At 38.8% G+C, this 17,364-nt stretch overlaps 1 gene segment (V, D, J or C); it reads left to right on the top strand.

The window, feature by feature from the left end:
- LOC119088814 overlaps positions 1-17,364 on the top strand; it is a 622,476-nt gene that overhangs the window by 556,657 nt on the left and 48,455 nt on the right.

Raw genomic sequence — 17,364 nt, forward strand, 5'->3', positions numbered from 1 at the left:
GGCTGGAGCAGACATCGATTCAGGGCAGGTGCCTGTGCTCAAAGTTTCTGCCCTCCCTAAAACACTTCTGACTGTTACAATCACTAGCCCTCAGGGCTCTGCACAATCACCTGTGCTTTCTGTACAGCTAGACTTCATACCTATCCATATGCACCAAGAGTTACTACTCTTTCCGATGTTCTGGTTCCTTTTGAGAGTGACAAATATCACAAAGAACGTGAGCTCCACTGTTACCAGGTGCAGTAGAAGACAGGATATCTGAAGATGGTGAAATCAAAGGAACCTACTTCCTCCAAAAGATGCAGCAAAGAAGCTGCTCTATATGAATCAATTACCTTCAGGAGAAACCCAGAATACTGATTATAGACTTACACACATTGTGTCAGAAAATATCATATGTATTTAACTGAATAAGGAACCTGTCATGCTCAGACATATATATGCCTTATATTTTAAATGGAATCCTTAAGTCCATCTCCCTAAAGAAAGATTTAAATCACACATGTAATATCATAACTTTAAGATTCCTCAGGAGGGTTTGGCTTTTCATTTACATTTCTCTGAAAATTAAAGTGACTTGGCACCCCCAAATTTCCCTACATTATAAAACAAACAGATAATTTTAAGCAGCTACTTCACAACTTTCAGGGACTATATCCCTAATAGAGCAGAGGATGGGTTAACATGACTAACTCAGATGTCCTCCTAAAATTAACATGTTTTTTCACATTGCTGAGTGACAACCACATCTCTAAATGGTGTGAAGATGGAAACCGTGGGCTCAGGGCTTCTTGACATCTAGACATCAGAAAGGTCTGGGAGAACACCTTGTGGCTCAGTCTCTGGACTGCTTCAGTGGAGGAGTCAGGTCCACAAATTCACTGTGTAAGGAGTTTGTACACATGTGAAAAACATCAAAATTACAGATTTCTTCTAAAGGAATTCATCATGAATGTCCTAACAAGAAAAGATGAAGAAAGCTGGCATCACGCATCCTCCTAGATCACAGAATAAAGGGATAGTTGGAGAATGTATTAAAGCATATTCCAGACTGGTATTCTACATAACCAGTGCAGAGAAGAGGTTAAATTTTATAGTTTCTTTCCTCTCCCTAGAAAAAGGTTGCTAACACACTCCTAGCTGTGAAGCCGGGTGTGCCAGTTTGAGAATCACGATTCTAAGAAGTCAGAATAGATGAATGAATAAGACTAACAAATAATAGACATTGAGAGTAGTGAACCCACATTCACCATTATCTCTTACCCAGTACAAATCCAAGTCTGCAGTGTTTCCCAGTAGCTAGAGTTTTCCTGCCTTGCCCACAGTCAGGACAAATCTCTGTCACCCGCCAGTCCTACAGCAGCTCAAACCCAACCAAGTAAACACAGAGACTTATATTGCTTACAAACTGTATGGCCATGGCAGGCTTCTTGCTAACTGTTCTTATAGCCTAAATTAATCCAATTTCATAAACCTATACCTTGCCACGTGGCCTGTGGCTTACTGGCGTCTTCACATGCTGCTTGTCATGGCGGCAGCTGGCAGTGTCTTCCTCTTTGGCCTTCCACTTCCCAGAATTCTCTCAATTCTCCTCTCTATTAGTCCTGCCTCTACTTCCTGCCTGGCCACTGGGCAATCAGGGTTTTATTTATTGACCAATCAGAACAATTTGACATACAGACCATTCCACAGCATTTCCCTATATAATATTTGGGAAAACATTAGGCCCCCCAAAATTTGTATCTCCCACTTCATTTCTTAGATCCTTAATTACGTAGTAGTAGAAGTTTATGGGACTCTGAGAACAATCATTTTGAGGGAGATAACACAGAGCCAGAGAGATAAAAGTTTTATGTTGTGATAGTTTGAATGTAATTGGCCCCCCATAAGCTTATAAGGTGTGGCAGTATTAAGCAGTATGGCTTTGTTGGAGCAGGTGTGGCCTTGTTAGAGGAATTGTTTCACTACAGAGACAGGTTTTTGAAGTCTCCTACACTTAAACTATACTCAGTGTCTCAGTTCACTTCCTGTTGCCTGCAGATCAACATAAAGAACTCTCAGCTCCTTCTCCAGCACCATGTATGCCTACTTGCTGCCATGTCTTGCTATGATAATGAAATAAACCTCTGAAACTGTAAGCCACCTCAATTAAATGTCTTCCTTTAGAAGAGTTGCTGTGATCATGGTGTCTAGTAACAGCAATAGAAACACCAACTAAGACACAAATTTTCTCTCATCTGTGAATGTTGGTTTTGAATCTTCACATATACATATTTCATTGGAAAATCCATATAGATATGGAAATTAGTAAAGAGCTATAATGGAGAATTTCAAGGATAGAACTCAGTGGTATAAAAGGTTAAAGGGAACTAATAGAGCAGGAATAGCTACAATAGTGTTGGGCATAGAAAGGCAGTGTAGAGGAGGGAACAGAGAAACGGATAAATAACAATGAAAGCATTTTGCAAAAGGCATATGGAAACCTACAACTGGAGAAGCTTCCTACAATAAATACATACGCGTGTTCTGAAAAGATTTAAAATGCAGTTACCTTATTACAGGGTGACAATGCTTCTATAGCATCCAGTTTCCAAGAATGGGTTACTTCCTTGGAGGCCGCCACATATTGCAAGCTATTACAATTGCTTTATTTCCCTTCCATAACATGACAATAAGACCTGCCTGCTGAACACATTGCATAGTTGAATATTGAAGTATGAAAAGATCTATCTGGTACTAGTCTGGAAGTTTCATCCTCGTGGGGTAGCATACATAGTGCTTGGAGGTGTTGTACATGATACAAGAGAAGAGAAAAAGATCTCAATCTCACCCATGTGTGAACCCTGAGAGCTACAATAGAGACTTGCCTAGCCAAACATTTCCACTAACCCAATAGCGGCATGACCATTACAGGAGTAAACAACCACTTAGTGATTGAGCTTTTCCACAAAAGAAAACAGATCTGGCAACAGTATAAGGCCAAGAACATGCAGCTAGACAGTTCCTAGGCCCTAGGAGAGAACCTAATACTATTATTCTGCTAAATCATGCTCTGCTTGAAATTGCCTCACTATCATACATGAGGGGGCTTTTTAATTAGAGTACAGTTACATTTTTCTCCTTCCCTCCTAACGTCCTATGTCTTCTATCTCCCAAACTCAGAGCCTCCTGTTTTTTAACCATTGTTATTACAAATGCATATAAGTGATAAACACATAAGCACAACCTGCTTAGTCTGTCCACTGTTGCCTGCATGTATATACTTCTACTGCTGACCAGTTGGAATTGGGTAACCAAACAGAGCACTCATCCCTGGGGAAGGTTAATCCCCCCCTCTCCCCTTATCTATCACTCAACAGCTGTTAATTGGTTTCTAGCTCTTCTTCTAGAAGTGAGGATCCATCTACAATAGTTTGCCAATGATAATGGATTGTACAGTTTCTGTTGATATTTCATGGGTGTAGCTTCCCTGTCGTAGAAGGCATGCTCTCATAGCAGACTTCCACATTTCTTGCAACCTTCTATGTCCTCTTCTGTCATGTCCCTTGAGCCTTAAGTGCAGGGTTTTCCTTGCAGATATATTCATTTTGAGCTGGGCAACCCATGTTCAGTTATTCTTTGCATTTTGGCCATTTGTGTCTTGCTGTAATGGTCTCCTTCTGCTACAAAAAGAGCTTCTTTTATCAACAGTGGGAGCAGCTCTTAATTTGTGGGTATAAGTTTAAGCATTTAGAGTGCAATTAGGAAGTACTCTAACAGGAAAATGGCAGTGGTAATGCTGTGAGTCAGGACACATATATCCTTTAAAGAGACTAGGGGCCAATAAGAAGTGCTAGAGGAAACACTGGGAATGTTGATGTGATAGAAATACATAGGGTATAAGGAGCTCTTAGTTCAGAAAAGAACTTTCCCTTTCTTTGCTTTCTTTCCCAGAAGGACTGAGACCCAGTACTGATTAATCCTATTTCATTGCCTTCAGAAACTCCACCTTTGTCTCCTACTTAACTCAAGCACTGCTGGGCTCAGAAGCTTATTATGGAATCTGACAGTTTCTCAGTACTCTTCTACATGCCCACACTTCAACCCCACAATCATCATTCTCCACACACCTCAAAAGGTCCTGTTCTCATCACAAATATTTTCTGGCAGTCTAACATTTCTCAACCTGGCATATATTTCTAGATTCCACCTTCTAGCATGATGCTATACTTTTGTTGTAAATTGAATATGTAAATAATTGGTTCCAGTGATGTGGTTTTTTTTATTATTTTTATTTTATAATTTAATTTAAATTTACAAACCAGCCACGGATTTCCCTGTTAACCTCCTTCCTTCTCTCTGCCCCCCTTCCCCCCAGCCCACCCCCCATTCTCATCTCCTGTAGAGAGCTGCGTACAGTCGCACCCAAAAATGGCGCTGGCTTCCACCTTCTGCCCTCCCGACAGTGAGTGCTCTCTGTGATAAACAGCTCCATATTTGGCTTGGCATCATGACATGGCTTGCTCAGGCAAATGTGCACAAAATCGATAGCTTCACGTGGCGTAAGTAGGTTGGTGAAGCAGGACCTATATAAGGTTGGGACAGTGCTCCTCCGAAGAAGAAAAAAGAAGAAGACGCTTGTTAACGGCCTGAATAAACAGCTTAAAGAAGAGCTCAGTGTTGCATTTTCCTTGCTGGTCGAGGTAGTCGTGACAATCTCAAACAGGGTAAAGACTTCCCTGGGGATTCAGTTCAACCTGGTAGATTCAGTCTAGGCAGGTCCAGTTCCCTCCTCCCAGGCTGAGGCAAGTGTCCCTGTATAAGCCCCAAGTTCCAAACAGCCAGCTCACGCACTGAGGACAGGACCGGGTCCCACTGCCTGGTGGCTTCCTAAACAGTTCAAGCTAATCAACTCTCTCACTTATCCAGAGGGCCTGATCCAGTGGGGGGAGCCTCAGCTATTGGTTCATAGTTTATGTCTTTCCGTTAGTTTGGCTATTTGTCCCTGTGTTTTTTCCATTGTTGGTCTCAACAAGTATCATTCATACAATCCCTCCTTTTTCTCAACAATTGAACTCCCGGAGCTCCACCTGGAGCCTGGCCATGGATCTCTGCATCCGGTTCCCTCAGTCATTGGATGGGGTTTCTAGCACAACAATTCGTGTGTTTGGTCATCCTATCACCAGAGTAGGTCAGTTTGGGCTTTCTCTCAGCCATTGGCAGTAGTCTTTTGTGGAGGTATCTTTGTGGATTTCAGTGGAACTCCCTAGCACATTGCTTCTTCCTATTCTCATGTGGTCCTCATTTATCATGGTCTCTTATTTCTTGTTCTCCCTCTATGTTCTTGATCCAGATGGGATCTCCCACTCCCCTAAGCTCTCTTTCCCTCGAAACTTGCCCTTCATTAACCCCACTCACATCCATTTTGCTCATGTAGATCTCATCCTTTTCTCTGTCATTGGGCGATCCCTGTGTCTTTCTTAGGGTCTTGTTTTCTAGGTAGCTTCCCTGGAGTTATGAGTATCAGTCTAGTCATATTTGTTTTACATCTAGTATCCTCCTATGAGTGAGTATATACCATGCTTTTCTTTCTGAACCTGGTTTACCTCACTCAGCATGATTTTTTCTAGATCTGTCCATTTGCATGCAAATCTCATGATGTCATTGTTTTTCTCTGCTGAGTAGTATTCCATTGTGTATATGTACCACATTTTATTTATCGATTCTTCAGTTAAAGGGCATCTAAGTAGTTTCCAGGTTCTGGCTATTACAAACAATGCTGATATGAACATAGCTGAGCATGTGCCCTTGTGGTATGATTGAGCATTTCTTGGGTATATGCCCAAGAGTGGTATAGCTGGATCTTGGGGGAGATTGATTCCATATTTTCTAAGAAAGTGCCATATTGATTTCCAAATTGGCTGTACAAGCTTTCATTCCCAACAGCAGTGGAGGAGAATTCCCCTTGATCCACATCCTCTCCAGCATAAACTGTCTTCAGTGTTTTGATCTTGGCCACTCTGACATTTGATTGGCATTTCCCTGATGATTAGGGGTGTTGAGACATTCCTTAAATGTCTTTCAGCCATTTGAGCTTCCTCTGTTGAGAATTCTCTGTTTAGTTCTATAGCCCATTTCTTAATTGAACTGTTGGTCATTTTGATGTCTGATTTCTTGAGTTTTTTATATATTCTGGATATCAGTCCTCTGTCAGATGTGGTGAAGAACTTTTCCCATTCTGTAGGCTGTCACTTTGCCTTGTTGACCATGTCCTTTGCTCTACAAAAGCTTCTCAGTTTCAAGAGGTCCCATTGATTGATTGTTTCCTGAGTGTCTGTGCTACTGATGTTATATTTAGGAAGTGGTCTCCTATGCCAATGCATTCAAGAGTACTTCCTACTTTCTCTTCTATGAGGTTCAGAGTAACTCGATTTATGTTGAGGTCTTTGATCCACTTGGATGTAAGTTTTGTGCACGGTAGCAGATATGGATCTATATGCAGCCTTCTACATGTTGTCATCCAGTTATGCCAGCACCATTTGGTGAAGATGCTTTCTTTTTTCCATTGTACAGTTTTGACTTCTTTGTCAAAAATTGTATGTTCATAGGAGTGCAAGTTAATGTCAGGGTCTTCAATTTGATTCCATTGGTCCACATGTTGGTTTTTATGCCAGTACCAAGCTGTTTTTTATTATTGTAGCTCTATAGTACAGCTTGAGGTCAGGGATCATGATGCCTCCAGAAGTTGTTTTATTGTACAGGATTCTGTTGGCTATCCTGGGTTTTTTGTTTTTCCAGATGAAGTTTAGTGCTATTCTTTCTAGGTCTGTGAAGAATTGTGTTGGCATTTTGATGGGGATTGCATTGACTCTGTAGATTGCTTTTGGTAAAATTGCCATTTTTACTATGTTGGTCCTGCCTATCCATGAGGATGGGAGATCTTTCCATTTTCTGACATCTTCTTCAATTTCTTTTTTCAGGGACTTAAAGTTCTTGTCATATAGGTCCTTCACTTGCTTAGTTAGAGTTACCCCAAGGTATTTTACATTATTTGTGGCTATTGTAAAGGGTGATGTACCTCTGATTTCCTTCTCAGCCTATTTGTCAACTATATATAGGAGGGATACAGATTTTTTGAGTTGATCTTGTATACTGCTATGTTGCTGAAGGTGTTTATAAGCTGTCAGTTCCTTGGTTGAACTTTTGGGGTCACTCATGTATACTATCATGTCATCTGCAAATAGGGAAAACTTGACTTCTTGCTTTCCAATTTGTATCCCGTTAATCTCCTTATGTTGTCTTATTGCTTTGGCTAGAACTTCAAGTACTATATTGAATAAGTATGGGCAGAGCAGACAGCCTTGTCTTGTTCCTGATTTTAGTGCAATCGCTTTGTGTTTCTCTCCATTGAATTTGATGTTGTCTGTTGGCTTGCTGTAAATTTCCTTTATTATGTTTAGGTATGTTCCCTGTATTCCTGATCTCTCTAGAACGTTTAACATGAAGGGGTGTTGGATTTTGTCAAAAGCCTTTTCTGCATCTAGTGAGATGATCATGTAGTTTTTTTTCTTTGAGTTTGTTTATATTGTGTATTATATTATATTGATGGACTTTTGAATGTTAAACCACCATTGCATGCCTGGGATGAAGCCTACTTGATCATAATGGATAAGTGTTTTGATGTGTTCTTGGAGTTTGTTTTCCAGTATTTTACTGAGTATTTTTGCATCAATGTTCATGTGGGAGATCCGTCTATAGTTCCCTTTCTTGGTTGCATCTTTGTGTGGTTTAGGAATCAGGGTAATTGTAGCCTCATAGAAGGAGTTTGGTAATGTTCCTTCTGTTTCTATTGTGTGGAACAATTTAATGAGTATTGGTATTAACTCTTCTTTGAAGATCTGGTAGAATTCTGCCCTGAAGCTATCTGGTCCTGGGTTTTTTTTTTTGGGTGGGGGGGAGACTTTTAATGACTGATTCCATTTCCTTAGGAGTTATTGGATTATTTAAATAGTTTATCTGATCTTGATTTAACTTAGGTATGTGGTACCTAATCAAAAAAATTATCCATTTGTTTTAGATTTTCCAGTTTTGTGGAGTAGAGGTTTTTGAAGTATGACCTGATGATTCTATGAATTTCCACATTGACTGTTGTTATGTCTCCCTTTTCATTTCTGATTTTGTTAATTTGGATGCTCTCTGTAGATGTAGCCAACCATCTTAGTAAAATAAGAAGCACAGAACCAATGTAAAAGAGAAAGCTGAGAGGTCAGAGCTCAGAGCTAAAATCTTACCTCCTGAAGTGCTCCTACCTCCCCAAAAGAGAGCTACTTCCTGTGTGTCTGTCTTTAGTCTTTCTGTTCTGCCTTCTCATTGGTTGTAAACCCAAACACATGACTGCCTCATCACTGCCTGTAAGTACCGCCCTCCAGGTCTTAAAGGCGTATGTCCCAATGCTGGCTGTATCCCTGATAACACAGAGATCTACCTAGATCTTCTACCAAGTGCTGGGATTAAAGGCTTATGCCACCACCACCATGTTCTTGCTATGGCTCTGATAGCTCTGAACCCCAGGCAACTTTATTAATTAACATACAATGAAAATCACGTTTCAGTACAAATAAAATACCACCATATTCCCCTTTTCTATTTTAATAAAAAGAAAAAAGGGAAAAGGTAATAACTAATAAAGAAAAACTATATACAAAAGTACAATAACTATATACAATATATACAGATAACAAATACCTAAACAATGTCTAGTCCACTTTTATTTGACAAATCAGAGAAAACAATTCCCTTATCTATCCTATTTTGGTAAGTCCAAAATGTATCTAATTCACTTTCTATCCTAATTAATCTTCATCTATAACTAACTAACATTCAACTCCCACAGAGACGCAAGAAGGAAATAATATTGGCTAACAAAAATAAAGACAGGAAGTGCATCCAAGCAACTTCCAAAAAAATTGTGAGTTGACAGAAACAGCCAGCTGCCTGGACAGTCACCTGAGGTTTCTCCGCAGTGTTGGGGCATCATCTTCAGCCTATAGGCTTAGCGTATCTGGCAGACTCATTTGTGAAGTAGGATGTACACAAGGTCAACAGTTCAACCTCACATTGGGTGAGAGCAGTCCATGTACCAGAAACACCTGAATTCTACTACCATCATGTCATGATTCAGGATTTTAAATTCTGGAAATTGTTGACAGTTTTTTAATTCAGCTGTCCATTCTACTTGGCTGTGTATATATGGCTTCATTTCAGCATCCCCTTCTTCTCCACATCCCTCTATTAAATGCCAGTCTACTTACTATTGAGAGGCGTGAGCTTTCAGCTGCTATTCCATTGCACAACAGAAGCCATCGGCCCACTGCCTGTTCAGCTGCCTTCGAAGAAATGAGCACTGTACCTTATCTGGATTGCAAAGGCCGCTTCAGGGATGGTGCCATATTGCCCTGGCCTCAGAAGATGTCTTTTGATAAAGCCATAACCACACTTGTTTTGGCAAGATTCAGTAGTCCTTTGTTTCATGTTCTGTCTGTCCATTTTGTCCTGTTGATTCGAGGATAGTTTGTTGTCCAGTGTCTAACTTTTGCCACAATGAAAGTTAACTCCATATGCAGTTTCTTCAATGCCCATATTTTCTCTGAAGTAGATTGGTACTGCCTGGAGCCGACATGTCCCAAAACAGAAAAATTTCTAAGTCATTAAAACATTTTCAATGCCATATTCTGTAGATCTCTGAAGGGTTTGAAGATGACCTGTCTATCTAAAATATATCTGTTCAATTTTTAAAACATATCTAATATGACTACAAGTTCTATTGTAATGTATAACCACTAACTTTCATTTCTTTATATTCTAATAGTTGGTAATAATAACAATCAAGAATCAGAAAATTGCATTATATTGTTAAGTGAATGGTATAAATACAATTAGAAATATACATATAGCATTTTCTAACAATATCTATTTCAAATTTGTATACAATATAAAACAATCCAATCCAATGTAAAGTATTTAAAACTAGTAATTGTCTTTTTCTTTTCTATTCTTTTCTTTTTTTAAAGAAGAACCTTAAATCTAATCTCCTTTGATTAGCCTTTTTCCTATCCCTTGACAACAACTTGTAACCAACTCCCCTAAACAATGAAAATTATCCCAGACCCGAAACCCATTAAAAAGACCAAAAAACCACCCACCCCACACCACCTCTTTGGGAATGTGGGCGTCTTATTCTTAAAATTGCTTCCTGCTAGGTATGGGCGAAGTTATCTTTATCCAGAAAGAAAAATTTTAGGTTAATTGTCAAATTCTAGGAAGGTAACTATATCCTTCATTATCCAGTCTCTGTATAATGCCAAAGTTCAGGATTTATCTCAAGTCGTTATTCAAGTAGTGTTTGAGACTGGATTATCTCAGCTAGTCATCTCAAAATAGCTCTGAGCACCTTGTAGTTCAAAGCTGATCTGTAGATGATGTTTGTCAGCTTAATGATATTATTATTGTCCAAGTGGAATTGTTGTTGTTGTGGGGCCCCATCTTCTTTCTGGAGACTTCAGTTGATGTTAGGCCTGGCCGTGATTTCCTGCAGAAATCTGATGAGAGACTCAAACACAAAGACATATATATGCAGCTAATCGAAGTCTTTTTTTTCTAGAATTAGTTAGTACTCTATATGACCATTCATATCTTTACAAAGTTTAAAATGTATATATCTATATCTATCTATCTATATATATATATATATCTTTATATATATATTAATCTTGTAAATTTTGATATAAAATTTATACTTTAAGAAAAGTTTAAAGAATCAGAATAGAATCAGAGTTGAGATTAGTAATAGAATAGTCCCTTAATTAATTTGGCTTTTGTCCTGTCCCATAGCAGAAGATGGCTCTTTTATTCTGGCATGATACAGGGAGTTTGCATTTTCCTTTTAACAACATGCTTGAGTTTAAAGAAGGAGAGAGCCATTCTCCAACTCCAAAGTCAGCTTTAAATTTTAATTGAACTGGGACTATTAGAAGACGAATAGTGTTAAATTTTTAGAGAAAAGCAGAAACAAACACAGGAAGACAATTTTTTTAGATAATATATACCCATACGCCATTTCACTCTGTTAACTGGGATAGATGATTTGTCCTTTTTCAGTTGTCTCATTTGTCCTGTGTTCTTCAGATTCCTTAACCTTCATTCTCCTAAAAGACAAAAAAAAAAAACCTTTCCCCAAGACTAATTTTGGGGATGTTCTTTTTTGGCAAGTTATTGTCTGATTGAATGAAAAGGCATGTGTTATTGGTACAAGTTAGTTTAAATTGGATGTTCATGCTGATTGATGAACTATCACCTCCTCTAATTAAGAGGTCTCTCTTGTTCAAATCGAACCTTTATCAATTTTGATGGTACCCACAGCTTATCTTCTTCTGTAGAAACAAAAGCAAAACCTCATCCCCAATGTAATACATACCCTGGTTTCCATTTTGAGGTCAGCACATCCTTTAAGTATATAGGCTGATTTAATTCTGTAGTTTTTTCTATTATCCAATGTCTCTCTGCAGCTGTTGTTCCTTTGTCATTGGCAATGAGAAAATTCAAAGTTAATAGAGCATTATACAGTCAATTTCTGGGGTTTTTTTTTGTTACCCCTTTCTGTTTATTTAGCATATCCTTTAGAGTTCTGTTTGATCTTTCTATAACTGCTTTACCTGTAGGATTATGTGGTATACATGTAATATGTTTTGTATTATAATAAGCAAAAAACTTTTTCATTTTAACAGAGACATATGATGGAGCATTGTCAGTTTTGATTTGTGCAGGTATAACCATGATGGCCATAACTTCTAGCAAATGAGTGATTACAGAATCAACTTTTTCAGAACTCAAAGCAGTTGGCCATTCAAATCCTGAACAAGTATCGATGGTGTGGTGTGCAAATTTCAATTTTCCATTTTCTGCAAAGTGAAACATGTCCATCTGCCAGATTTCATTCGTCTGAGTACCCTTTGGGTTACATCCTGCTGGTAATGGCATTGGATTGTAGAAGCAACAAGTAGGACATTTCTTAACTATTTCTTTGGCTTGTTGCCAGGTTATGGAAAAATCCTTTTTTAAACCTTTACTATTGACATGATGTTTTTTATGAAATTGTGAGGCCACCAGCACATTTCCCATCAATAATTTATCAATCTCATCATTGCCTTGTGCTAGAGGGCCTGGCAGACCAGTATGGGATTGGATGTGAGTTATATATAAAGGATGACTCCTTTTCCTGATTGTATCTTGTAATTGAATAAATAGTGAAGTTAATTCTGAAGCATCAGGGATAAATTCTGCAGTCTCAATATGTAATACCATTCTTTCAGCATACTGAGAGTCAGTTACTATGTTGAGAGGTTCTGAAAAATCCATTAATACCAACAGAATAGCATACAATTCTGATTTTTGAACTGAATTAAACAGACTTTGAACCACTTTACTTAAATTTTCTGAAATGTAACCTGCCTTTCCTTGTTTGTTGGCATCTGTATAAAATGTACAAACTTCAGATATGGGTTTTTGCTGGACAATTTAAGGCAAGAATCAATCAGCTCTCTTTATAAGATCAATTCTATAGCTTTTGGGATATTTGATGTTAATTTCTCCCAAGAAATTACTGCAAGCTCTTTGCTAAGGTTCTCTTTCTGTCCATAATTTGTCAATGTCCTCCTTAGTTAAAGGTACGACAATTTCTGCTGTGTCTATTCCTGCTAATTGACAAAGTCTCGGTTTTCCTTTCCAAATCAAGTCAGAGATTTTTTTCCCAATAAGTTTTTAATTTTTATTTGGTTTATTTGGTAAAAATATCCATTCCAATATAATATTTTCCCTCTGCATTAATATTCCAGTAGGAGAATGCCTAGAAGGTAAAATAACCAAAATGCACTCCAGCTTTGCATCAAAACAATCCATGTGCCCTTCATGTACTTTCTTTTCTACCTAGGCCAATTCTTTCTCAGCTTCAGTTGATTATTCTCTTGGAATATTTATTTCCTTGTTACCTTCTAAGGTTTTGAACAAATTAGTCAATTCATCATTTTTTAACCCCAACAATAGTTCGTAGATGAGAAATATCTCCAAATAATCTTTGAAAGTCATTAAGAGTCTGTAGTCTATCTCTCCTAATTTGCACCTTTTGGGGTCTAATTTTTTGTAGCTCTATTTTATATCCTAAATAATTAATAGAATCTCCTCTTTGTATCTTTTCAGGAGCAATTTGAAATCCCCAGCAAGGCAAAATTTTCTTTACTTTTTCAAACATTCTTTCTAAAGTATCTGCATTTGAGTCAGCTAGTAAAATATCATCCAAATAATGATAAATTATAGATTTAGGAAATTTTTTAAGTATCAATTCCAATGGCTGTCATACAAAATATTGGCACCGAGTTGGGCTATTCAACATTCCCTGTGGGAGGATCCTCCATTGAAAACTTTTAACTGGTTGAGAATCATTATAGCTAGGCATTGTGAAAGCAAATCTTTCTCTGTATTTTTCTTATAAGGGTATTGAAAAGAAACAGTCTTTTAAATCAATTATTATGAGAGGCCATCCTTTTGGTAACAGAGTAGGCAAAGGCATCCCAGATTGTAGAGAGCCCATTGGCTGAATTACTTTGTTAATTGCTCTAAGGTCTGTTACCATTCTCCATTTACCAAATTTCTTTTTAATAACAAATACAGGAGAATTCCAAGGGCTGGTTGATTCTTCAATATGCTGAGCATTTAACTGTTCTTCTACCAGCTATTCTAAAGCCTGGAGTTTCTCTGTTGTTAAAGGCCATTGCTGGACCCATACAGGCTTGTCTGTTAACCATTTTAAAGGTAGGAATGTTGGTGTCTTTGGAAGATCATCAGTTGTTGTGCCCTGTTCTTGTATAATATAGATGGTTGGTGACCACTCAAAATAATTCCTTCTAATATTTCTCTCAGAAACATGTTCTAATTTGTGATTTGTTTCTGAGATTGGAGGGATGTTAATCTGAGTATTCATTCCATTGTTGCAACAAGTCTCAACCCCACAGGTTCATAGTTATGTTAGCCACATATGGTTTTAATTTTCTTCTCTGTCCTTCTGGACCTATACATTCCAGCCATCTTGCACTCTGTTTCTCCTGAGATAATGTCCCAATTCCTAACAGCTGAACGTTTACCTCCCGAAGAGGTTCAAGTTGGATGCCAAAATTCTGGTGTAATTATGGTAACATCCACACCTGTGTCTACCAGACCAGGCAACAAAACACCATTTATTTTTATCGTTAATTTTGGTCTTTGTTCATTAATAGAAGTTTGCCAAAAAATTTTCTTTATGTTTTCTCCTGTAATTTCTATTCTCTCTGTTTTATCATCCTGACCAGCATGATTTATTCCAATAGGCATTTGGTTATTTAATCGCTTTGAGCAGGGGTTTCCTCTATGGCTGTAGGAAAGATTTGAACTGGATTTGCTATGGGGGCCTGCATGAGGCCCCTCTGGGTGTTTCCTGAAAACTGAGGCAAAGGATTACCCTGTCTGTCCTTTGTTGATCAACATTTGTTGGTCCAGTGTTTTCCCTTACCACACCTTCTGCATACTCCAGAAGGAAGGGGCATTCTGTTGCCATTGTTCCTTGAAGAAACATTGTTTCTAGGAATGACCTGTTTACAGTCCCTGTTCAAATGTCCTTGCTTTCCACACCAAAACATCCAACACTTCTCAAACCTTTTGAAATTGCTTCTCCTACCCACATATCATCATGCTCATGAGCCTCAACATTAACTGTGTCTCGAATCCAAACTTCCAAAGGTGCAGATCTTGCCTTTAATGGCCTGATTATTCTTTTGCATGCTGCATTCACATTCTCAAAGGCCAAAGATTCAATTATTATCTTACTAGCTTCTGAATCTGAGACCATTCTCTCTACAGCTGAAGGCAGTCTTTGTAAAAAAAAATCTGTGAAAGATTCTTTTGGATCTTGCATAACCTTTGTAAATGACTCAGGTTTTTTTCCTGGTTCCTCAACTCTGTCCCATGCATTCAAGGCTGTCGTTCAACATAAAATTAGGGTTTGGACATCATATAAACATTGTGTTTGTACTGAAGCATATTGGCCTTCTCCAATAAGCTGATCCCGGCAAACTTGTATTCCTTTATCCATCCATTGTTTTTCTATGTTTCTAGCTTCATCCTTAAACCAAGCTAAAAATTGAAGCCTCTGGCTGGGTTAAAGAACAGCTTGTACCAGCTCCCGCCAGTCCTGTGGTACAATCCTATTATATGTTGACCAAGAGTTTAACATTTGCTTTACATATGGGGAATGCATGCCATAAGATTCTATTGCCTCCTTAAACCTTTTTAAATCCAACATTTCAATTGGAGCCCAAATATTTTGTTTAGTCTTTTGATCAGGCATCTACTGTATGGTTACAGGATAAATTAAGGGTGACTGTGTGAAAACAGGCTTTCTTTCTGTAACCTTATGATCCAAACTTGAAACAACTTCACCGTTAATTTCTTCTGTCTGAATTTTTACAGGTTTAACAAGTTTTTCTAAAGCTGTCATCCTCGTACTTAAATTGACTATCTTTTTAAATATTAAAATGAGGATAAGCATAGTGATAAACTGCATAATTCCAACAATACTAATCTTCTCATATAGTTGTTCCATTGTCAGACTGCCTAAAATTTCAAACAAAGCCAGCCCAATTCTCTTCCAATGTACACATAAATCCATTTTTTTAATGTGGAAAAAATTTCTCTTATAAATAGTTTCTTTAAAGTATCTGATATGTTGTGACTTACCAAATCTGTTTAGAACGTTAGAATCCAAGCGAATTTCAAAACAGCCACCTAGAGTCCTAGGTGTGAATCCAGAGAGAGAGAGAGAGAGAGGGAGAGAGAGAGAGAAAGAGAGAGAGAGAACAAAAGAAAGCATAGCTGGCTAAAGCTTAAATCCAGCCACGTGTTCCTCTTGAGCCAAGCCAAGGCTTGGCTCTGCTTCCTTAAGATCCCACCATGTGTATTGGCTTTACAGGCAGGGGCCCTGTTCGGCAGGGCAGGCCTGAGATGTTTGTAGCACCAGCTTTAAGCAAGCAGCTCATGGTTAGCCCGGCCTGAGGCCAAGCAGACCTGGGCCGGAGCAAGGGAGCCAGCCGCTTGGACTAGGGAGCCAACCCAAGTGGTTTTTAATGGATTCTTGTCACGTTGGGTGCCAGATGTAGATGTAACCAACCATCTTATTAAAATAAGAAACACATAACCAATGTAAAAGAGAAAGCCGAGAGGTCAGAGCTCAGAGCTAAAAATCTTATCTCCTGCGGTGCTCCTACCTCCCCAAAAGAGAGCTACTTACTGTGTGTCTGTCTTTAAATAGTCTTTTCTGTTCTGCCTTCTCATTGGTTGTAAACCCAAACACATGACTGCCTTGTCACTGCCTGTAAGTACCGCCCTCCAGGTCTTAAAGGTGTATGTTTCCAATGCTGGCTGTATCCCTGAACACACAGAGGTCTACCTAGCTCTGTCTACCAAGTGCTGGGAAGAAAGGCGTGCGCCACCACCACCATGCTCTTGCTATGGCTCTAATAGCTCTGAACCCTGGACAACTTTATTTATTAAATAATCAATTAACTCTCTTCTTTGGTAGTTTGGAAAATCTCTCTCAAAGGAGGAGGAAAGAGAGTAGATTATCCAAACAACCCAAAGACAAGAGAGAGCTATGTGATTATTAGTACGAAATGTGATTCATTGATAGTTTAATAAATAAACACATAGGTTCAGAGCTATGAGCCATAGCAAGAGACTGGACTTTCTTAATATCAGCTAGTAACCTCTGTGTGTCAGGGAACAGCAGCATTGGAAACATACACCTAAGACCTGGAGGCGTAAAGATTAGGTTTACAACCAATGAAGAGGCAGAAGCAGAAAAATTAAGACAGAACAACACAGTAAGTGCACTCTCTTTGGGGAGAGCGAGAGCACCAAATAAGGAGAAATGACCTCTCGGCTCTCTTAATACATTGGTAATTCCTTATTTAAATAAGATGGTTGGGTACATCTACATCTGCACCAATGACAAAACCATTAAAAAACCACTTGGGTTGGCTCCCTATCCAAGCGGCTGGCTCCCTTGCTCCGAAGAATCCAGGCCGGCTACCATGAGCTCATTGACTAAGCTACAAACATCTCAGGCTGCCTGCCGAACAGGCCCCTGCTGTAAAGCCAAATACACATGTGGGAAAGCACGCCTTGGCTTGCTCAAGAGGAACAGTGGCTGATTTAACTTAAACATTCTCTCTCTCTCTTCTCTTCTCTCTCCCTCTCTCTCTCTCTCTCTCCACTGCGATGTCACACTAGGAACTCTACGTGCTG

The sequence above is a fragment of the Peromyscus leucopus genome, chromosome 12 (genome assembly GCF_004664715.2).
Source record: "Peromyscus leucopus breed LL Stock chromosome 12, UCI_PerLeu_2.1, whole genome shotgun sequence".
Lineage (NCBI taxonomy): Eukaryota > Metazoa > Chordata > Mammalia > Rodentia > Cricetidae > Peromyscus > Peromyscus leucopus.